Genomic DNA, 24,532 nt, shown 5'->3' with positions numbered 1-24,532 from the left:
GCTGAGACGGTGGATAAGCCGGGTTGCCCGTTGGCAAAGACTAATTTCCGGGACTTTGGGGCCAGTAGGCCATAAGGCCCAGTGACAAGGGCTAAGTTTCTAGACTTTGAGCCGGTAAGCCGAGCCACTGCGGGACAAAGGTTGCTTTCCGAGCTCTAGGCCATTAGGCCGGTTAGGATACCCCCCCGCCTCGGGAGGGTTCTTAAGGGGGAGGGTGTATGGTGGGGCGATTACCCCACACCCAGAGAGACTGGGCTGCGGCAGGCCTAGGCGCCTGCGTAGACGCGCGGCCAATCAGGAGAGGGCTTACTGGGAGCCAATAAGAAGGCAGATTGGAGCCAGCCAATCAGGGCCCGGCTTAGCCATATAAAAGGCTGCCCAGAGCAGGAGCAGTCAGTCTGTCCCAGGCCTTCAGAGGGGAAGGTCTGTCTCCAGAGCTGGGAGGCCAGCACCATGGACAGCGCAGTGCAGGCCAGCCTGAGAGAGTGGGAGAAGGCCCCACTCCATAGCCTGCTAGGCGGCAGGCCTGGGAGGAGGAGGCCTAGCGTAGCGAAGGGCTGTTGGGGAAGCAGTCCAGAGGGATAGTCAGAGGAGGAAAGAGAAGGAAGACAGGGAGACTGTCACCCGAGGGCCTCTGGACTGGGACTCAGAGTAGTGGGCGGGCCTGAGTCCCCCCCCTCCTTTTCCCCCCTTTGTTTGCTGTGCTACCCCACGCACAGCCACGGGCCGCAGGGAGCGGCTGGTCAGAACCACACAAGGTCCTGGACGGTGAGGATCGGACTCGAAGGTGTGGGGCTGTTGTTTACCCCTCCCCCCCCCGGAAGGGGGTGTGAAGAGGCGAAAGGGACACTGTCGGAGGACAGTGCTCCAGAAGAGGACTCCGTACATTGAGGGTGACGCAAGTCCGCGCACCCAACGCAGGTGGAACGACAGGTGGGATGCCACCCGAAGAGGCGCCCTACTGGTTCGAGCCAATTCCCCAAGACGACCAGGAGGAGGCACCACAGCGGTGAGCTACGACCCTGTCACACTTGACTTTAGCAAAGCTTTTGATACAGTCTCACACAGTATTCTTGTCAGCAAGTTAAAAAAGTATGGATTGGATTAATGGACTATAAGATGGATAGAAAGCTGGCTAGATCATTGGGCTCAGTGGGTAGTGATCAATGGCTCAATGTCTAGTTGGCAGCTGGAATCAAGTGGAGTGCCCCAGGGGTTGGTCCTGGGGCTGGTTTTATAAATAAATAAATAAAATTTAATGGAGATATCCCATCTCCTAGAACTGGAAGGGACCTTGAAAGGTCATCAACTCCAGCCCCCTGCCTTCACTAGCAGGACCAAGTACTGATTTTGCCCCAGATCCCTAAGTGGCCCTCTCAAGGATTAAACTCATGACCCTGGGTTTAGCAGGCCAATGCTCAAACCACTGAGCTATCCCTCCCCCTGTTTTGTTCAACTTCATTAGTGATCTGGATGATGGGATGGATTGCACCCTCAGCAAGTTCGCAGATAACACTAGGCTTGGGGGAGAGGTAGATATGCTGGAAGGTAGGGATAGGGTCCAGAGTGACCTAGACAAATTGAAGGATTGGGCCAAAAGAAATCTGATGAGGTTCAACAAAGACAAGTGCAGAGTCCTGCACTTAGAATGGAAGAATCCCATGCACTCCTACAGGCTGGGACCAACTGGCTAAGCAGCAGTTCTGCAGAAAAGGACCTGGGAATTACAGTGGATGAGAAGCTGGATATGAGTCAACAGTGTGCCCTTGTTGGCAAGAAGGCTAACGGCATATTGGGCTGCATTAGTAGGAGCATTGCCAGCAGATCGAGGGAAGTGATTATTCCCCTCTATGCAGCACTGGTGAGGCCACATGTGGAGTAGTACATCCAGTTTTGGGCCCCCCACTACAGAAAGGTTGTGGACAAATTAGAGAGAATCCAGTGGAGGGCAATGAAAATGATTAGGGGGCTGGGGCACATAACTTATGAGGAGTGGCTGAGGGAACTGGCGTTATTTAGTCTGCAGAAGAGAAGAGTGAGGGGGGATTTGATAGCAGTCTTCAACTACCTGAAGGGGGTTTCCAAAGAGGATGGAGCTCGGCTGTTCTCAGTGGTGGATGACAGAACAAGGAGCAATGGTCTCAAGTTGAAGTAGGGGAGGTCTAGGTTGGATATTAGGAAAAATTATCTCACTAGGAGGGTGGTGAAGCACTGGAATGGGTTACCTAGGGAGGTGGTGGAATCTCCATCCTTAAAGGTTTTTAAAGCTTGGCTTGACAAAGCTCTGTCTGGGATGATTTAGTTGGGGTTGATCCTGCAGGGGGTTGGACTAGATGACCTCCTGAGGTCTCTTCCAACCCTGATCTTCTATGATTCTATGATATATGGCACTAATTCTTCACATATGGTAACTGAATTATGCTGCCGATGCTTAACCATTAGCCTACCTCAATTGAATAAGAATGTCCCTCTAATGTTTTTAGTGTTCTAAGTTATTGATTGAATACCCTGGTTGATTCTCATTGCTTGGTGAACCTTATCCTCCCATCAGTGAACCAGTCCTTTAAATATAGTTAATCAAACTTTGTTTTTGTTTGAATGTGATCTTATATTCTAAAACTTCATACCTGAAGAGGGGGTTGCTTTAAGTATTTGTACATTGTACCACTCATTTGTTTATCTTTTTTTTATATATGATGTAACTCATTTGCACACTCTATGGGTTGTCAGTTTTGTTTTTTAGTTTTCTTTCGTCTTATAAACAATTTCTTCATGTCAAAGTTATACCCAGAAAACCATTTCACAAGTTACTGTTGGAGGTAACAAAGCAAACAGGTCAGGATTGAGGGGCATTGGCAGATCAGAGGGCACATGGTTGGGTACATGAATAGAATAGCACGGGGACTGTGCATAAAGATTGAGGGGCATCAACAGAGCTGTGTGTGTTTGAAGAGCCCAGGACGGGAATGGCAGGTCAAGACTGAGCAGCATCAGCAGAAGCTATGAGGATATGTCACCACTTTTCCATCGGAGGAGTCCAGGCATGACATAGTCAATCAGAGAGAAACAATTCACTCTGATGCTTTAATAGTCCTATATTCTATTCTACAGTTGGTAAGATTAGAGGCGAGAGGGTGAGTGTGGGGTGGGGCATAGCGTGTGTCCATTTAATTCCTAGCAGCAATTTCTAGTACTAGATCGATACACGGTGTTGGGCTCTGGAGAAACGGAGACTCTCCGGGGTCAGTGTTCCATGATTGGCTCCCAGTAAGCCCTCTCCTGATTGGCCGCGCGTCTACGCAGTTCAAACAAGCCAGCTGAGAGCATTGCTGTGCAAAGACATGCAATGCACCTGTGGTGCAAATCTTCATAGAGAGTCTGAGACAATTAAGGGACGGCGCTGTGTTTATGCCATGGGGGCCAGGCCCACCTGGTTGTTGGCCCTGTCAAAGTAGTACTGGCGGATGAAGATGTCTCTGAGGATCCAGAACTCTCCGGAGGAGGTGGGGACGTTGATGCCTTCAAAGCCGGGAGAGCAAGAGCCTGAGTTCTGCACCAGGGAAAAATGGCACATGGGTTATTGGGCTGGAACTCCACTGACTCCCTGTATGTTGGGCTGAGATCTCGGCGCTCCCAAGCTAAGCTGCCTGAGGCTGGGGCAGGCATGGCTAGGAGACAGGCAGTGAGTACAGTGGGTGAGTACCGTACCGACTCAATGCCTCAGCCAGCTGCTAGGGGTCACTGCCCTTCAGACGGGATATACAGTGATCACTCTGGGCCCAAGGTGCTTGAAGGAATTCCCCAGTGCTCAGTTCTAACTGCTTCTGCAGAACAGCACAGGGGCCTCCGCAACCCCTCCCCTAGACTTCCTGTCTGGGATGCTAACCCTCTTAAGGGACAGTGACCGATACCACCTCCTCCTTTTCCAGCCATTACTCAGTCACAACGCCACTTAAACCGCACTCATAGAATGCTCCATTCCATATGCTTATAACCAACCACTAGTAACACTCAATTGATTTCCAAGGCACCCTTCACTCTAGCTCGGATTGCTGATCTCCCTTGATGTGTCAGTGCTACTGCTGTTAGGAGGCAGTCAGTCCATTTGCTCCATGGTGGTATGTCCTGGGACTCACTTGTCTCCACCTGCTTAATTTGTTGCCTAACTGAGACTCCCTTGGGCCAGCCGGCCGACCCAGCTCCCCTCCTCCCTCCCTTCTGGATGTTGGAGAAGGTGTCATCTCTTCCTCCTCAGTATGTGTCCGTCTGGGATGACCACCTCATACAATCTCAGGGCAGCCTCACGTGACCTCACCGCTGCTGGTGGCCATTGATTTCCATTACAGATGCACGCTGCATCATGTCCACGATTTGGTGGAAGCTCCTGGGATCCCATGGCTCCAATACTCCAGGACCAGGCGCTCTGGATTCAGCTCCTGTGTTTCTCAACAGGGTTCTCCAGTGAGATTTTACCCCTTTGGGAGCAATATGACCATTAGAGATTTGCTGTGCTGCCTTTTCAAAACAATCCAGCATTCATTAGTCACCTGGAATCCAGGGCTGAGGAGTTCTTAAATTAGCCTAGGACAGCACAATTTAACTCTAAATCCATGTTGGCGGAATCACCTGCCCCCTCTTCCATAGCCTTGTGGATGTAATCTCTCTGAACTGGGAGCAGTCTGCTTAACAGTCTGTCCGCAGTTCCACTGTGGTCACATGTTCTGCTTCCCTTGGCTGCCAGTCAGTGCCCAATTGTTGGTCTTCCATTGTCTCTGCAGGGCACTACATTGCTATGCAGTCAGTTCCTTATAGGTCAGTCATGCCAACCTGGGCAGGCTTCTGTGACCAGCAGCTATCTCTTATTCCCCCTGTCCCCGAGAAGAAATTAACTCCTCCAGACCCAGTGCCGAGCAATACAAAGTAAGTAGGGGAAACTGAGTCATGCATATTTTCCCTATAAATATTACAGACATTTCCATATTCTCCACACGTCTAAACCCAACCTTCACCGCAAACTGCTAAAACTCAATGCAGCCCATTGTCAGACATCACTATGGCAGGTGTACTGTGACTAGCAAAAATAGAGATGCACAATCAACTGTTTAGCTGTAGTACCTTAGTATGGCTGCCTCAGGGAAATGAGACTAGTAGTTTAGGACAAATACATAGTCTTCTTTTTTCCAGCCAATGTAGACAAATTTCTACTCCAGGGACAATTTTTTCTCTGCCACTAACATAGGTTTTTGCTTTTTTGGCACATACAACAAGCCTTGACAGCTTCCTCAATGTTGCTGTTCATTTGAGGCCAGTGTAAAATGTCTCTGACCCTTTGCTTAGATTTTTCAATCATTAAATGACCTTCATGTCTCCTTTTTAATATCTGATTCTGCAATAGCTCAGCGATCACCGTCCTGGTGCCTTTAAACAAAATCCCATCTAGGACTGAGAGTTTCCCCCTGAACTGGTGATAGAGGCTGGGAACATGTGGTCACGGTCACTCAGTGCTAACAGCCTTAACCGATTTCTGCAGCGTCTTGTCCTAAGCAGTAACTCTGGCAATCGCAGTCCATGTTTTGTCTGAGGCTGGACTGATTTTTTTTAATCAAATTGACATGTAGAACAGCTCTGGACTTTGCTCCACTGCCGTCTTCTCAAATGCTCTAGGGAGCGTGTCTGAGACTGCCAAATCTCCCCCAGGATCGTATTCAATTTGCAAATCCTATCTTTGCAGCTGAAAAAGTAATCTTTGTATGGTTCCCAGGCTCCTTTTGGCAATGGTAAATATGTGGTTTGTGGTCAGTTTCGGCGAACACTGGCCTCCATAAATAGAGACATGAAACTCTTTACACCTGTGGACAAAAATCCGAAGTCTCCTCCTCTCTCTGAGCATATGGTCATTCCAGTTTTGTTTGTTCCTGTGATGCGTAAGCCACTGGTCTCCCGTTCTGACCATCCTGCTGTAGGAGGACTGTGCCAATATCTTCTTCAGAGGTGTCCATGGACAACTGAGTTTTGAGCTTACTGTCAGAGTTTCACAGGACTGTGGCCTTTTTAACCCCTTAATTGTCTCAGACTCTCTCTGAAGATTTGCACCACAGGTGCATTGCATGTCTTTGCACAGCAATGCTCTCAGCTGGCTTGTTTGAACTGTTAGTTTAGGCACAAATTTCCCTACATAATTTACTGTTCCAAGGAATCATTGTACCCTTCCTTGTCTGTTGGGGCCGGCATGTTGGTGATGGTCTCGCCTACACTGTGATCGACCTGTGCCCCTTGCTAGACTAACTTCTCGCCCAGGGACATTATTTCCATTACACAGAATTTATATGCTTGTTCATATTCGCTTTAGCTCAGCAGCTCTGGCTCTTTCCCAGCTGCCCGGAGCCTCTGGTCATGGTGTTCTTCTGGTTTTCTCCAGATCAGAACATTGCCTGCATAAACCATGGCACCCTCTATACCATCAAAAGCATATTGTATTTTCCAGTGAAACACTGGTGCTGAACACAAGCCAAGTGTCCATCTGTGGAAATGGTGTCTCCCAAAGGAGATGCTGAAGGAGAACAAACATGTGTTCTGTCCTTCTTAGGGCACCAGTCAGAACCCTGCTGTGATGCATCCCCTGTAGAAAAACACTTGGCATTCACCATCTCCCCAAAAATGTCTTTCCCTGTAGTAGTGAAAAACATCCCCTTTTTTCAGACATTTAAGTCTTTTGAGGTTATGCATAAGCGAAGGGTTCTGTCTGTGTTTTCTACAACGACCAATGATTATATCCACTCTATTAGTTCCTCTACCTGCTCGGTGATTCCCAGATCAATGAGTCTATCCAGCTCCTCTCTCAGCCTCTGCCTCAGGGTGAGGGGAGCGTTCCTTGGGGTGTGAATTGTGGGGTGGTTGGGCTCTTTCAGATCTATTCTGTACTCTGCTGAAATATTCTCCATCCCCTGGAAGATGTCCTCAAACTCTTTGCACCCTCTTGATGAGACCAGGGGCTTGACACACTTAACCCAGTAACAGGTGCACTTTTCCTGGGTACTATTCCACATTGTAGCTTTCCCAGTTTACCCATATGTCTAGTTCACATACTCCTTTAGTGGGGATAATCTCACTGCTCTAAGCCCTGAGTTTACCCGTGGCTTTTCTTTTAGTGTTGATAACACTATTTGTGGCAACTCATCGGCTTGTGCACCAGTGTCCAACGTAACCATTTGCTCTCCGGCTGTGACAGCCTGGTCATCTTTTGCTGCGACCGTTGCTCCTATGAAACAGCTGAGCTAGTGGTACTGTCATCGTCCTCTTTGTCCAGGCTGTGCGCACTCTGCCGGTGCTGGCAAACTCTTGCAAAGCGATGGAATTCATGGCGGTTCTTGTATCTCTTCTGATATGCCAGGCATTGCCTGAACTTCTGCTGGTGTTGTTCTTCCCTGATTCTGTCTGAGCTGCGTGCGCCTTTCTGCCTTAGGTTTCCTGTTAGAGAGGCAGGGTGGGGGAGGTAATATCTTTTATTGGACCAGCTTCTGCTGGGGAGAGAGAGAAACTTTCGTGCTACACAGAGCTCTTCTTCAGGTTTAACTACAGCATTTTGGATTCTCAGTCATGACTGCAGCGTCAGAGCTCTGTCCATCCTCCACAAGGGTCATTCTGGACTTGGAGTGCTTCGTGAAGGGTTGATTCTAGGTCTCCTGGCTTTGTTCCGCATTCCAGTCACAGTGTTGTCTCTTCTCAGGGAGTCGGTTAGTCTCTGCTCTGCCCCCTAAAAAAACCTGCAAAATTGGCTCCCCAGCTCTAGATCAGGAACAAATTCTACTCTAGTTTCACTTTCCTTTTGGAACCTCAGGTTAAACTCTCATAAGCTTCAGTTTTATGTGGAGTGCAGTACTCCTTACATTTTTGTAATACAGTTTCATAGTTAACCTGACTTAACTGATATTTTAGACACATGTGCACCAGAACCTGCTCTTGTCAGAATAAGGCTACATCTGATTCCCTCCCTTTTCACTAAAAAGCAACAGAGGGTCCTGTGGCACTTTTAAGACTAACAGAAGTATTGGGAGCATAAGCTTTCGTGGGTAGGAACCTCACTTCTTCAGATGTCCTTTTCACTGGCACTCGTTGCTTGCAGACGCAATGCAAGGCCTGTTTAAATCTCTTCCACTTGTCTTCCATATTTCCAGCCAGCTTCAGCTCTGGTGGAGTTTTGAGCTGCTCCATTTCTCCACTTAAGGTATTTTCTTGAATTGCTATTTAGTCCTGGTACCGTAGGGCGTTCAGGAATCACTCTGGGCCCCAGGTGCTTAAGGGAGATCCTCTTTGCTGAGCGACCCCATTTCAACTGTCTCTGCCTAACAGCATGGGGGATTCCGCAGTGCTCCTCTGTCAGTCGTTCTGTCTGGGGAACTAAACCACTTGGAGATATAGTTCCCAGCTCCACGCCAACCACTTCTCCTCCTTCGAGATCCCTTGGTAAGACAAAGGATGCTCTCCTCAGTGGTCTCCTAGCTGGGTAGCTGCTTATTTAACCCCTCTCCTGTAAGCCCCCTGGCATGGTGATTTCCTGGGGCAGCCAGCTCTACAGGCTGCCTGTACAGTCCCTTTGGGGGAAGAGCTCTTTGCGCCACCCCCCATGCTAAGAACGGACTCTGTGCTGCATTTCAGTGATGGTCCTGCAGCCTCAGGCACAAGCTCTTGAATCATAGAATCTCAGGGTTGGAAGGGACCTCAAGAGGTCATCTAGTCCAACCCCCTGCTCAAAGCAGGGCCAATTCCCAACTAAATCATCCCAGCCAGGGCTTTGTCAAGCCGGGCCTTAAAAACCTCTAAGGAAGGAGATTCCACCACCTCCCTTGCTGAGAGGCTCCGACGCAGATACTTACCTGGCAGATGTAGGTGGTGGCGGGCAGAGGGAACTTGATGCCATTGATAGTGAAGATGATGTCGGGCAGGGTGTGCTTGGCGCTGCAGCTGATCTGTAGGGAGAAAGGCAACATCGAGGAGCCAGGTTAGTCATGGCTCCAGCACTCAACTCTGCAACGAGGGAGGTGACACATCTGGGCAAAGGGAAGCCGCATGTGGTTAGCAATGGGTTCTGAATGAGCTGGGTGACTGGGGCCTCTCCAGGGATTGAACCTCTGGCTCTGAAAGCTTGAGCCTCTGTGAATTGAACCAATTTTGTCAGCTCAGATGGTCCCGGATTCTATATGTGGCCTGGCCACGTGCTGGGGACGGCGACCTCTCCTGTGTTTCTATGGTGAGGGTGGAAGCACCAGGGAATCTGCAGAGTGACCCAGCTGATCTTTCCTGGCTGGATGCAGCTTGTGGGCAGTGGTGTTGAAATCAGGGGTTCGGCCATGCGCATGTATAGCAGATGCCTCTAGAAACATCCATCCCTCCTCCCTGACCTTACCAGGTCGTCGGAGTCCCCAGCCCCCCAGCACAGAGGTGCCAGTGTCGATGATAGCCTGGCAGCCATTAGCACAAGAGATAAGGTAGCCATTCATGGTGATGCTGGAAGAGAGAGAGAGAGAGAGAGAGAGAGAGTCAGGGGAATGTCCCCAGGAACATTCCCAATCTCATCCCCACTCAGCCCACAAGAAGCCAGGAAGCGTCCTGTGGGGTGGAGCTGCCCCACCGCCCTTTTGTTATGACTGCCAAGAACTTTGCTCTGACGTCTCATCCTACGCTTTTCCTTCCGCGGCTACTGCCCGTTGCTCCTTGTGCTACAGCCTTCTGGGACTGATGGTCATAGCCCCCCTGCCCTTCCCATACTGCTAAACAGAGCTGGAAAATGGGAGAGGGGTCCTGGTATGGACAAAGTTGAGAATCACTGACCTGACCTAACCTAGTGGTGGAGTCCCATTCCTATGGCTCCATGGAAGGTGTTTTTGTGGCTTCCTTGTCTCTCATTTTGTCTAGACTCTGACGGCTGAGTTTCCCTGGCTCCGATGTACAATTCAGTAACATTTGACCTGTCTTCCAATAGCCCCCAGGTGGAAGGGCCAAGGGGTGGGCGATACCTGTCCATGAAGATTTGCCAGTAAGTCTCAGCGGAGAGAGGGATCCAGTTCAGGCTCCCAGAGTAGTAAGATGAATCAATGCAGCCGAACATCACAAAGCTTCCCCTTTTGTTGTTGCTGGAGAAGGGAGAGAGGAGAGTCAAGGAAGATGCACGAATTGTTGTCTAACGAGACAATGTCAATCACTTCAATGGGAGATAGAGTCAGACTGGTGCATTTCACATCATGCAACACCCTTTCCCCACCATGAGGGGGGACAGTGGTGCATCATGGGCAGTGTAGTCTGACCATGGACTCCAGCCTAGATAGGAGAATGAGAGCATGAGATCCCCCCATTCAAACTCCCACGAGGCACTAGGGCAATATTTCCAAACTGAATTATTTCAGTGTTTGATTTTTTGCTGGAAAGTAGAAATTTTCTTGGGGGGGGGAGGCGAGGGGAGACCCATTTTCCAGTCATAACTAGTAACTAGATTCTTCCTAATGTTAATTCCCCCTGCAGTTGTTATTAGAGATATCATCATTCACTTCTGCTCTCCAAAACATATGGCACTAGCACCAGGGCCAGTGCAAGGATATTTTGTGCCCTAGGCGAAACTTCCACTTTGCCCCCCCCCCACCCCGGAGCATTGCTTATTATAAACTTTCAAAAATAACTACTGCATAATATGGCATTGTTCATTAGAATTAATACATGTTATTGGACCCCATATCTACTCTGGCGACACCATCAGAGGACCCAACATCAGCCACACCATCAAGGGCTCAGTCACCTGCACGTCTACTAATGTTATATATGCCATCATGTGCCAGCAGTTCCCCTCTGCCATGTACATTGGCCAAACCAGACTGTCCCCAGGTAAAAGAATCAATGGACACAAATCGGACATCAGGAATGGTAACATACAAAAGCCAGTAGGAGAACACTTCAATCTCCCTGGACATTCTATAACAGATTTAAAAGTCACTATTCTTGAACAAAAAAACTTCAGAAACAGACTTCAAAGAGAAACAGCAGAACTAAAATTCATTTGCAAATTTAACACCATTAATTTGGGCTTGAATAGGGACTGGGAGTGGCTGGCTCATTACAGAAGCAGCTTTGCCTCTCCTGGAATTGACACCTCCTCATCAATTATTGGGAGTGGACTACATACACCCTGATTGAATTGGCCCTGTTAACACTGGTTCTCCACTTGTGAGGTAACTCCCTTGTCTTCATGTGTCATTATCTAATGCCTGCATCTGTAACTTTCACTCCATGCATCTGAAGAAGTGAGGTTTTTTACCCACGAAAGCTTATGCCTAAATAAATCTGTTAGTCTTTAAGGTGCCACCGGACTCCTTGTTGTTTTTATAAAATTAGAATGGTGGATACTCCATCATACTGGGGGATCGAGTTTGGTGGGGAAAGGAAGCAGACTGGGTTCGGGTCAGTGGGGGATTGGGTTTGGCTGGGGAGCGGAAGGGAAGCAGACTGGGTTGAGTCAGTGGGGTATCAGGTTAGGTGGGGAAGGGACGCAGACTGGGTTCCATCAGAGAGGGAATCGGGTTTGATGGGGAGGGGAGGGGAAGCAGGCGGGGTTCCGGTGTGGAGGGGGGAGAGGGCGCAATCTGGGTTTGGCCGGGGGGGGGTGGAGGGCGGGGTAGGATTCAAAGAGCCGCAAGGTAAAATGGGCGCTCTCCTCTCCAGTGCCTGGCATGCAGCAGCGGGCCAAGTGCAATTGCAACAGGGCAATGGGATCGTGTCACCTGCTTTGCCTTCACGAGTCCATCCTGCACCCTGGCTGGGGAGTTGAATGCTGGGCTCTTGCTCCGGGAGGGGGAGCGTATGGGGCAGACAGGACTGTGAGGCAGAGAGTGCGTGGCCCTCACGCCAAAGCAGGGTCGGGAGGGTAGAAAGCTGGGGCACAGGGAGGTGGGTTAAAGCGGCTTAGCCCCTCCATACGAGAGAGCCCGCAGAACTGCCAGCCACGGCATCCCTCCCTTCTCTCCTCAGGGAGCAGAGCCTCTGCCTGGAAATCCTGCTCTCAGAGCATGCCATGTGCAAGCCGGCCCCGGCCTGCACCGCACAGACAGCACAGCTCAGTCCCAGCGGGGGTCTTACACTTCCCGCTGCAAGCTGCTCCACTCTCCTTCTGGCTGCTGTGCGATCTACAAGACAGAGGAGCTATTATTGTAATGTACCTACCAACACAGCAATATCTGTACAATTATTGATTCACAATCAAAGGACTTTGCTGGCTTTCTAAATGGCAGGAGTCGGAGAACAATTCATTGGGAGCGTGGTTCTTATCATATACGTCCTCCCTACAGTCTGCAATCTGCAGCCATCGTCTTGATTAGCGGTGGCGCCCCCAAATCTTGGTGCCCTAGGTGGCCACCTAGTTTGCCTAGTGGTTGCGCCAGACCTGACTAGCACAGAATGGCTGCCACGTTCCACCCCAGAGGTGGCTGTGTTTTGGGAATTCTGATGCAAACATCGCAGGGATTGCTCAGTGTGAGAGGTGCTATAGGAGTGTGAATCTCGCTGCAGACAGATGGGCTGTTTCCAGCCCTGACTTACGAGCTCAGGTAGACGGAGAAGAGGTCCTGGGACAACAAACCCTCTTTGATCATGTTGTCGAAGACGGGGGGGGGGGGTGGCTCCAGAGGAGGAGATGCTGGGGAAGACCAGACCCAGGATCCCATCGTAGGGGGCAAAGTAGCTTAAGTAGCTGGGTTCGGTCTTGCTCAGACCAAAGATCTGGTTGGTGTCCACAATGCCTCCGACCTTGGGGGGAGGGATGGGGAGAATCAGATGCATGTTACGTAATGATCTTGGGGTTCATTAAACAACAAACCAGTGAATGTGAAAGGATAAAACCTTTAATAAAACAAACTGGGGAGCTTCTGTGGTGAACTGCTGTACATAGCGACACAGTGTTCTCTATCCCAACTTCCAGGGCACATCTCTAAATTCCTGTGTTCATAATACTGTCCCTTATGGGGGAGCATCTCTAAATGACAATCTTCCACAAACATATCTGCATCTTCCCCCTTAAAAAACAGAAAAACCCAGTAGCTCTTATCTACCTATATATAAACAGCTAACAACTATCTAATAACACACACATTAAATTCTCAACCCGTCTAGTGTTTTTCCATAAACACAGTGTGTCAACTATCTAGAGAGGAGAGGTTACCAGCACATCACTCTGGAGTGAATCTTTACCACTCACTTTCCTCAATAGCCTTTCTCCAGGCAGGTTAGCAAGTCTCTGAGTCTTTCAGGATGTTTAATCTCCTGAGGTCCCTTCCAACCCTGATATTCTATGATCTTCTCAGTATCAGCCTTTCATTAGAGTCTGAATTATTCTCTTGTTCCTTGCCAGGTTCTCCTTTGTCAGTTGATGATAAATGATCAGTCAGTTGGGAAATGGCAGAGTCCACATCGACTGTCAATGTGTTGGAACTTCCTGGGATTCCTCGTAGATTTTTTGGATTATGTTACAATGTGTTCCCCTGATCAGTCTGGATTGCGTAAAACCTTAGGGTATGTCTACACTACAAAATTAGGGTGAATTTATAGAAGTCGATTTTTTAGAAATCGATTTTATACAGTCGATTGTGTGTGTCCCCACTGAAGACCATTAAGACCATTAACTCGGCGGAGTGCGTCCACAGTACCGAGGCTAGCATCGACTTTCGGAGCATTGCACTGTGGGTAGCTATCCCACAGTTCCCGCAGTCTCCACCGTCCATTGGAATTCTGAGTTGAGCTCTCAATGCCTGATGGGGCAAAAACTTTGTTGCGGGTGGTTCTGGGTATATGTCGTCAGCCCCCCCTGCCCGTGAAAGCAACGGCAGACAATCGTTTCGCGCCTTTTTTCCGGGGTTCCGTCCACCAGACCCGCTCAGCCCGCTGCCTGCCTGGATGATCGGAACCCCAGACAGTGGGTTGAGCGGGTCGGCGGACGGAGCCCCAGACCAGCAGCAGGGTGAGTGGCTCAGCCCGCTGCTGGTCTGGGGCTCCGTCCGCCGGCTCCTGCAAGCTGGGGTCCTGCTCAGCTGGCAGACCTCGGTGAGGCCGATCAGGGGTGCCTGGACAGACATGGCTATCCTCCTCTTAGAGCACGGAATGGGAGTGACTCCAGGTCATTCTCTTCTTTAAGTTTCGTCTCATGGAGATTCAGTCCTGCCTGGAATATCATGCGAGCTGGAGGCTTCTGCCTCAGGCTTCTCTCCCAGCCGGCAGCACCGTGCGGTTGCACCTACTCCAGCCTGCCCCTTGTTCCTATGGCTCATGAAGCCTGGACAGTAGTAAGGAGCAGTTCAACTTGTGGAATGACAAATCCAGAACGAAGGATTGCACTCTATGGGCCACGTTAAGATTATTTCAGAGTCTTAGGGTACATCTACACTACAGGGGGGAGTCGATTTAAGATACGCAAATTCAGCTACATGAATAGCATAGCTGAATTCGACGTATCGCAGCCGACTTACCCCATTGTGAGGACGGCGGCAAAATCGACTTCTGCGGCTTTCTGTCGGCGGCGCTTACTACCACCTCCGCTGGTGGAGTAAGAGCGCCGATTCGGGGATCGATTGTCGCATCCCGACGGGACGCGATAAATCGATCCCCGAGAGGTCGATTTCTACCCGCCGATTCAGGCGGGTAGTATAGACCTAGCCTTAGATAGCATTAGTCCCTATAAAAGGCTTCATGAAAATTTTCCCCTGCCCCTAACAAAAATGTTAATTTATCAGAGCTGCTGAAAGGGTAAGGAACCTGGGACTATAACTGAGAGAGAGCTTCCATATTATTTAACTCATAATTGATATAATTCAAAGTAAAATTTCACAGCGCGGTCTGTTCTAAGACTAAAAATGCAGGAGGGGAGACAGAAAAAGGAACAGTGACCTGTTTCAAACCGGTGACGGTTCATGTGTTAGGTGAACACAACTACTGTTCTACCACTACACTACAGGGCTTTTGTGTGTTAGGTGAACTTGATAACCACCACACTACGGGGCTTCTCTTTTTTTGCCACAGACTTTGCTGAATGCACAGGAATGTTTTCTCTAGCTACAGAAGCTATCTAATGCAATGTCTATATCTATGGCCTTCCTGCTCACAAAGCGGTCATGCCCCCGCCCAAGGCTGACACAGCAACCTGGCTCGGGCAGGATTGCTAGCAAGGCATGATACTTTTGCCATTAAGCAAACACAGCAATTCTTTCCTGGCCTCTGCCACTGAATGCCTCCATGCATTACGCTGTGCCCTATCAGTGTGGGAGCACTGCATGAGCTCGGAAAACATGTCATCGCAAGTGCATTTTTTTCGCCTTCTAATCTGCGATAACCTCAGGGACGGAGATGATAGGGGGAATGTAGAAACATTCTGGGGGGACTTCATGGTCACCTGTGCTGCTGAGTGCTGCTGAGTTCGCCACACTGGCCAAACAGGAAATGAAATTCAAAAGTTCCCGGGGGTTTTCCTGTGTACCTGGCTAGTGCATCTGAGTTCAAAGTGCTGTCCAGAGCAGTCACAATGGAGCACTCTGGGATAGCTCCTGGAGGCCAATACCATTGAACTGCGTCCACACTACCCCAAATTCGACACGGCGATGTCGATTTCAGCGCTAATCCCTTCGTCAGGGGAGGAGTACAGAAATCGATTTTGAGCCCTTTAAGTAGAAAAAAACAGCTTCGTTGTGTATACGGGTGCAGGGTTAAATCGATGTAACGCTGCTAAAGTCGACCTAAACTCGTAGTGTAGACCAGGGCTTGGATGCAGCTGTTCTTTAATGGTACCCCTTTGGCCCCAAGTATTAGAGTGTGCCTGAGGAATCACATTTCTCTCACCTGGGCTAAGAGACGGGAGATCACAGGCCCTTTTCTCAAAATAATATTTCTGCTTCCACTTCTGATTTTCTTTCATATTCCCTATGGTTTCATTGTCATGAGATTTCAGCAGGTTATCAGTGATTGGTAAATTAGATCTGAGCCTTCTTCCCACTAACAGCTGAACTGGAGAAGAGCCATTCTCCAGAGATGTACTTGGGTATACCAATACAGATTTATACAAATCACCTCCATTGTCAGAAGTCTTTTTCATAAAGTTCTTTGCTGTCCATATAGCCCTTTTCACAAGACCATTCGATTGGGGGTAATTTGGACTTGATGCCAATCCCTGGCAAATTGTCTAAAATCTGTGCTGGAAAATTATTTTCCATTATTGCTAACAACTTCATCTGGAATTCCATATCTGTAGAAGATTCCCTTCATGCCGGCTATCGCTGACTTACTATTAGTGCTGTGCAGAGTGCAGATTTCTCGATACAGAGAATAATAATCTGTGACTATTAAATAATCCTTTGATTGCCAGATACATAAATCAGTGCTGACCTTCTCATAATGCCTTTGTGGAACTGGATGAGACCTCAGTAGCTCTGCCTGTTGACGTGGCTTGTATTTCAAGCAAGAAAAGCAATTTCCTATGATATTAGTAATGTCATGATTGATCCGTGGCCCATACAGCACCTCTCATGCTCGTTGTTTGCACTTCTCAATTTCTAAATGACCCTTGTGGATCTTCTGTAGCATTTCTTGTTGGAGGCTCATTGGAATTACAACCTTGCTGCCCTTGAAAATCATCCCATCTATCACAGTAAGTTCGTATCTGCAGTTCCAATAATCTCTTATACTTGGACAACTGCTTATTTCTTCAGGCCACCTTTAATGATCACTTCTTTAAAGATCCCCAATAATTCATCTTTCTCCGTTTCTCCTCTTAATTTGTTGGTTTTTTGTTAGCTATGGGAATTGACTTTACAATCATATCTACATAGGCTTGCATCTCTATCTCTAAGGTCTCCTTTGGTTTCGTAGTGGGAGTCACCATTCTGAAAAGTGCATCTGCAGTGAACATGAATGTACCGGGTGTGTAGGCCACAACCACATCATGCTTTTACATCTTTATCATCATTCTTTGAATCCTTAAGATACAGTCATTTAGCGGTTTGTTAAATAACGCTATCAGGGGCTTGAGGTCCATTTCAACTTCCACTGTCTGGCCACAAATATACTGATTGAATCTGTCACAGGCCAACAATACTCCTAAAAGCTCCTCCTCAATCTGTGCATATCTGGTTTCTGCCTCAGCCAGTGATTTGGATGCATATACCACTGATTGCCAACAATCCTTATGCTTCCATAAAATCACTGGACCTACCCCAGACTGTGAAGCATCTGCTGAGATTTAAATAGGCCTTCCGGCTGCATAGAACTTCAACACTGGCTCTTATATCAGTTGTTGTTTAAACCTTCCAATGGTGCCTCCTGTTCTGCACCCCAATACCATTCAATTTTATTCTCTAGGAGTTTTCTCTAAGTTGCTGCTTTGGTAGATAGATTACGGATGAATTTTCCAAGATAATTAACCATTCCCAGGAACCGTTGGCCATCTTTCTTTGACTGCAGACGTGGCATCATTTCAGTGGCTGAAATCTTCGTCTAATCAGGTTTTACACCTTTGTTGGAAATAATGTCCCCAACAAAAGTCAGTTCTGTAACCCCTAAAACACATTTCTCCCTATTTAGTTTGAGGTTTGCAGCTTTAGTTGCATTCAGCACTTCCTAAAGTCTACAATCATGCTCCTCTTTTATTGGGGTGTCAACATGAGTAATATGTTCATAGATTGTATATGTGGTTTTGTGGTATAATTCTGATGCTGAAACTATACTAAAGGGTAAGTGTAAGAATCTGTATCTTCCAAATGAGGCATTAAATGTGCATAATTTTGAGCTTTCTTCAGTTAATTTTAGCTACCAAAAACCTGAGGATGCATCCAATTTACTGAAATATTGAGCATTTGCAAATTGAGACATAATCTCTTCTCTGGTTGGTAGCTTGAAATGTTATTTTTATAGCTTTGTTGAGGTCTCTTGGTTCTAAGCATATGTGTAGCTGGGTGTTACTTTTCTCCACAATGACGAGGGAGCTCACCTATTCTGTTGGCACCTAAATTTTTGTATTACTTGCATTGCTTCCATCCTTGCAAGCTCAGCCTTGAGTTTATCATGGAGTGCAAATGGCACCTTTCTAAGTAGAATCATAGGACTGGAAGGGACCTTGAGAGGTCATCTACTCCAGTCCCCTGCACTCATGGCAGGACTAAGTATTATCTAGACCATTTCTGACAGGTATTTGTCTAACCTGCTCTTAAAAATCTCCAATGATGGAGATTCCACAACCTCCCTAGGAAATTTATTCCAGTGCTTAACTTACTTGACAGTTAGGAAGTTTTTCCTCATGTCCAACCTTAACCTCCCTTGCTGCAGTTTAAGCCCATTGCTTCTTGTCCTATCCTCAGAGGCAGGGGCGGCTCTATGTTTTTTGCCGTCCCAAGCACGGCAGGCAGGTGGCTTTTGGCGGCATGCCTGTGGGAGGTCCACTGGTCCCGCAGCTTTGGCATAGCTGTCGACGAATTGCCGCTGAAGCCACGGGACTGGCAGCCCTCCCGCAGGCATTCCGTCGAAGGCTCCCTGACTGCCGCCCTCACAGCAACCGGCAGGCCGCCCCCCGCGGCTTGCCGCCCCAGGTACGTGCTTGGTGCGCTGGTGCCTGGAGCCGCCCCTGCTCAGAGGTTACGAAGAACAATTCTTCTCCCTCCTCGTAACAACCTTTTATGTACTTGAAAACTGTTATCATGTCCCCTCTCAGTCTTCCAGAATAAACAAACCCAATTTTTTCAATCTTCCCTTATAGGTCATGTTTTCTAGACCTTTAATCATTTTTGTTGCTCTTCTCTGGACTTTCTCCAATTTGTTCACATCTTTCCTGAAATGTGGTGCCCAAAACTAGACACAATACTTCAGTTGAGGCCTAATCAGTGCGGAGTAGAGCGGAAGAATTACTTCTCATACTTATACATCCCGGAATGGTGTTCACTTTTTTTGCAGCAGTGTTACACTGTTGACTCATATTTAGCTTGTGGTCCACTATGACCCCCAGATCCCTTTCCGCAGTACTCCTTCCTAGGCAGTCATTTCCCATTTTGTATGTGTGCAACTGATTGTTCTTTCCTAAATGGAGTACTTTGCATTTGTCCTTATTGAATTTCATACTGTTTACTTCAGACCATTTCTCCAGTTTGTCCAGATCATTTTGAATTTTAATCCTATCCTCCAAAGCACTTGCAACCCCTCCCAGCTTGGTATCAGCCGCAAACTTTATAAATGTACTCTCTATGCCATTATCTAAATCATTGATGAAGATATTGAACAGAACCGGACCCAGAACTGATCCCTACGGGTCCCCACTCGAGATGCCCTTTCAGCATGACTGTGAACCATTGATAACTACTCTCTGGGAACGGTTTTCCAACCAGTTTTGCACCCACTTTATAGTAGCTCCATCTAGGTTGTATTTCTCTAGTTTGTTTATGAAATGGATGGATAACTGGAGGGACTTGCTTGTTTATCCGGATTATATGTTCACCCTGAAAGCAACTCAACCCTTGAAACAGATCATGCTATTCCGAAAAGAGTGCCTCATAACCAGATTCAGTATGATCGTTTAGTGAGAACACCTGGTTTACCAGACTGAGTTTTTCACATGGAGCCAGGCCTAAAATTGGTGTCACCTTCTTTGGCACTTCAATGAACAGGAGCCTGCACATGGTGTTTTTATGGTTGATGCTAGCAATGCACCTCCCCTTCAATGGTATAATTGTTCCAGAATAACCAGTTACTTTTATTTTTGTTGATCCCAGTTTTGGTCTTATTTTCAGTCTCTCATAATCTTCTTCAGACAGAATATTAACCTGAGCTCCTGTGTCCAGTTTCAGTGGAATAATTTCCATTCACTGTCACAGGTAGTATCCAGTCCCTCTCAGCACGCTTGCTAGATCCCAGTGCATCTATGAAAAACTCCCCAACCAGGTTGTCTTCAACTGAATGCACTTGACTTTTCTGCATTTGAGATCTGCAGCATTTTGCAGAATGATTATTTCCCTCACATTTATGAGTTTCCCAAAGACAACACAGTGTTTGGGGCCATGCTGTGATCCACATCTTCCACATGATCGTCTGTACCCAGCCTTCCCCCTTGCAGTAGTTTTCATAGCGAGTGGTTCCACTCTTTGATTTGACCTATTCTGGCTATATTTGTTTGTACTTAGTACATGGATAACTCCCTCTGGTGGATTCAGCTCTCTGGCTTGTGCTTTCACAGTTTCTACTGCCCTGCATATCTGGAGAGCTTTTTCTAAAGTTAAGTCTCCTTCACAGAGCAGTCTCTTTCTTAACACATTGTCTTTAATGCCACAAATGATTCTATCTCTGACCAGTCAATTCACCAAAGTTGCAGGTTTTACTGAGTTACCTTAATTATGTGACATATTGCTCTATGGTATGATTGATTTTTTTGTCTCTCAAAGGTCTCATTCCTTTTTGGCATGCAGTGTTCCCCAAATTTAGTCAGTATTTCACTTAACTTCATGCTTTCACCTTCTTCGAACTTAAAGTTGTTATAAATATCCCAATGCTTCCTCCTCAACAACATGCAAAAAGACTGATAAATTCACTTTATCATTTTTCTCCTCTGCCCCATCGCTGCTAAATACAATTCAAATCTATATCTCAATTTTTTTCGCAGTTCTCTGCAACATTGCCTGACAATTGCAGACTGGATAGAGGTTGCAACACTCCTTAAGCTAGTCAAGCTACTATTGTGCTCACCAAATACATACAAAAGCCTTTGTTCTCTGTTTGCTCTGCCACGTGCTCCCCTTGCCTCTGCTTTAGTTTCAAACACAGGAATTGACTTTGAAATGACTGCCATCTCCTTCTCACTCAGCACTTCTGACACCATGTAATGAACTTGGGGTTCATTAAACAACGACGTAGTGAATGAGAAAGAAATAAAACAAACTAGGGAGCTGCTGGGGTGAACTGCTGTACATAGTGACACTGTGTTCTCCACCCCAGCTTCCAGGGTACATCTTTAAATTTCTATATGCATAATACTGTCCCTTATGAGGGAGCATCTCTAAATGACAATCTTCCACAAACATATCTGTACATGCTGCACCTGGGAAAAGCTGCCCAGCCCTACCCCAGGGATCTTATGGGTCTGCATTCTGCCAGAGGCTGCTGTTCCCTGCACTCTGCCTTCCCCCAAATGGGTATTCACAGTGCATGGTTTAGGTTAAGATGACATTTCTGTTTCTAAGCTGACTATTCCAAGAGTTCTAACATCCGCATGTTTACTCAGCAGGGCCAGCTCTAGGCACCAACAAAACAAGCTGGTGCTTGGGGCGGCACATTTTTAGGGGCGGCATGGCCGGCGCCAGAATGCCACCCCTAAAAATGTGCCCCGGCCGCCCTAGCTCACCTCCGCTGCTGCTGCCGCTCGCGCGCCGCTACTCGCCCTCCCTCCCAGGCTCACAAGCCTGGGAGGGAGGGGGAGCAGCGGCGCGCGAATCAGCTGTTTCGCGCGCCGCGGCCGCTCGGGGTCTCCCCCTCCCTCCCAGGCTCTCAAACCTGGGAGGGAGGGGGAAACTCCGAGTGGCCGCGGCGCGGGCGCCGCTTTTCCCCCTCCCTCCTAGGCTTGAGAGCCTGGGGGGAGGAGGCAGGGGCCGGAGTTGAGGCGGGGCCGGGGTAATTAAAAAACGGGCGGGGGGGGGGCGGCCAAAATTGTTTTTGCCTTGGGCGGCAAAAATCCTAGAGCCAGCCCTGTTACTCAGATTTCTTGAAATTTGCTGTGACTTGGGGTAGACATAGTAAACCAAATCTGAGGTCACTCGAGAGAGTTTCCTGAGCTATAGCCTTCCCCTCCTCCCCAAACTAGTGTTTCATAAAGTCAATAGATTCCACCAATGTGGTTTTAAAAAAACAAACAAACCAGACCTGGTGCTTAAACCACAGCTTTCAGCCTCCCCAAAGTGATCTTAGTCCCTTGATATTTATCTCACCGACTTCCTGGCACCCGCTGCCCCTTTGGGGAAGCAATTATGAAAGCGTTATGAAAGGCAGAGCTTTGCTGGCTGGGGTATTGTGTAGTAAACACTCATGCACCACACAGAGTTTTCCAGCCAGCCTGGTTTCAGGTGACTTTGGTGGCTCAAGGGGACATGCTGTGTGGCCACAGAGGTGGAGCCACAGCCAGGGATTGTACCTTTACCCTTGGCGGAGATCTGAGACTGACTTGCAGGCATGGTGTGGCTATCCTCCTCCTCTGCTGAGGTGGTTTTTACTGTTGGGAAATGCAATCTGAGTACAGCAGATAATTTGAAGGGGCTCAGACTGGTTTTGAAAAGAAAAGCAATTGCACGTGTGAATGCTCACAGTGTCGTGCTGGGCAGCTGGGGTTGGGAGAGTGCAGGGAGAGGAGGGGGGTTGGGGGGACTAGGAGAGAAGAGTTTGGGGCTGTGGTGAGGGGATGGGGACTGTGGGGATGGGTGGGGGAGGGAAGAGGGAACAGGTTGCGGGGTGGGGTGGAACTATAGTAAGGGGAAGATGAGAAGTAGGATACTGGGAGGGGGCATGCATGAGGGATGTGGCAGGGGAAGCTGGGGATTAGGGGAAGGGGGCCTGTCAGCCTCACATTCTCTCCTCTTATATGTGTGCTGCGATCTATGGGGCTTGTAGGGTGACCAGTTGTCCTGATTTTAAAAGGACAGTCTCGATATTCAGGGCTTTGTCTTATATAGGCACATATTATCCCCCACCCCTGCCCCAATTTTTCACATTTGCTACCTGGGGCTTGTCTCTCCTGGGGGTCTGAGCCTCTTTCATTGCCCCCAGGTGTGTGCTGAGACCTGGGGGATCCTTGCCACTCTCAGTGCCTGAGCCCCTTTCTGTGCCACCATGTGTGATGGGATCTGGGGGGGGCCTGGTCCCTTGGGTCTAAGCCCATCTTCATACCCCCCATGAGAGCCAGGATCTGGGGAACCCAGCCCTTCTAGGGTGGTCTGAGCACACTCCATGTAAACCAGGATTTTAGGGCCCTGCATCTCTGGGGGCTCAACGCCTCTCTGTTCCCCACCGCCCTATATGAGCCAGGTTCTGAGGTAACAGAAATGTAAGCCTCTGAAACCCTGGAACTATCAAGTTAAGGTGCACATCACCCCCACGTGGGCTGGGGGGTTGGATGGAGGGGGATGGAAGCCAGCTTGGAGGGAGGTGGACCAAAGGGCGTTCTCTAGGGCTGAAGGGCTATTCAGGTGTTTGCTCTCCAGTGAGCCCACCACTGGCCAGTGGTCAGTCTTTTAAGAGTGGTATTTATTGATTTCAAACTAATGGGTTATGCATGCCGGTAGATCATATTCCAACGCAATCTTGCAAACAACTCATTATACAAATATGCCGTAATGCTATTAAAACAGCATACTGTTAATATTATTGCTATTAAAACTATGCAATTAAAAACTAGACGTTAAACTCATGAGAAATGAACACACATCATCTAATAGTGAGATCTGAATGAGGCCCTGGTATCTGGAATAGGCTGACTGGGTATTATGTGTATCAACAATCCCGGGAAAACCCTTTCGCCGACTAGGATTTAACAGTGGTTCCTATTCGGGATACTACGGTCACTTCACACTTCATGCCGACAGCAGGCGGAGAACTGAAATCCTTCTGTTCCAAAAGCCCCCCTGACCAGTAAAGCAGAACCTCCTATAGTCATTGACACGATAGGACTATGACACAGCAGAGCAGCTCTGTTTCCATCCACTAGGGGGCAGGGGTGCACATGCACCCTTACCACTTCACGAGGCAGTGTACAGGATACACGATGCTTGTAAGCACGCAAAGAGAATCTAAGTGGGCATGACGGCCTAATGCAGATGATCTCTGGCTTGCTTTGTGTCACCTGCCCTCTTTCTTTGACTGCATCCTCTGTCTTCTCTTTCTCTCTTTCAACACCCTTCTCCCCATTCACACCCAGTGTAGTTGCTGGTTTAGCTTCCCAGCTCTGTCCTGTCCTTAACTCCTAATCTTTCCCCAGAGGCTTTGATCCTTTCTTGTGATTTACCTGGACAGTGTCGTAGGCCAGGAACCCAGTCATGCTGCCGGTGCCATATTGGATAGAGACGCTCTGACTGGTGGCCTGGTAGGTGGAGGACTTCTTAGGGTTAAAACGTCTGTGGTTCGCTGCGAGTACAGAAGAGTCAGAAGGTCACAACCTGACATTTCCTGGAGCAATGTGCCACGGCTAGGGCAGTACTAACTGCTGGAAGGCCGGGGTGATGGGAATATTCCGTGCTTTGCCACTTAAGGCAGGCAGTTCTTGTGCTAATAGTTTGTGTCTCGGCTAATGCTCTTCCATTATGGGCCACTTGGCAGGAGCCATTCTACTGAGCTTTGTGACATGGGCCTGAACTGTCCACTCCCTCCTAGTCATTGTTGGGACCCTCTCCCAGCCCTGGCTCTGTATGAACTAATAAGCTAGTTTGATTTGGGAATAAGGACCAAGTCCATCTCCAACGAGGCCTTGTCACCTGCTCTCCCTAAGGACCAGCTCACC

At 48.4% G+C, this 24,532-nt stretch overlaps 1 pseudogene; it reads right to left on the bottom strand.

Moving 5' to 3' along the window:
• Positions 1-3,406: 3,406 nt before the first annotated feature.
• Positions 3,407-24,169, bottom strand: LOC128836385 (pepsin A-like; annotated as a pseudogene).
• Positions 24,170-24,532: the final 363 nt, after the last annotated feature.

Source organism: Malaclemys terrapin, chromosome 4 (assembly GCF_027887155.1).
Source record: "Malaclemys terrapin pileata isolate rMalTer1 chromosome 4, rMalTer1.hap1, whole genome shotgun sequence".
In the NCBI taxonomy this organism is placed as follows: Eukaryota; Metazoa; Chordata; order Testudines; family Emydidae; genus Malaclemys; species Malaclemys terrapin.
The sequence above is the reverse complement of the archived record's forward strand: the minus strand, read 5'-3'. Positions and strand labels throughout refer to the sequence as shown.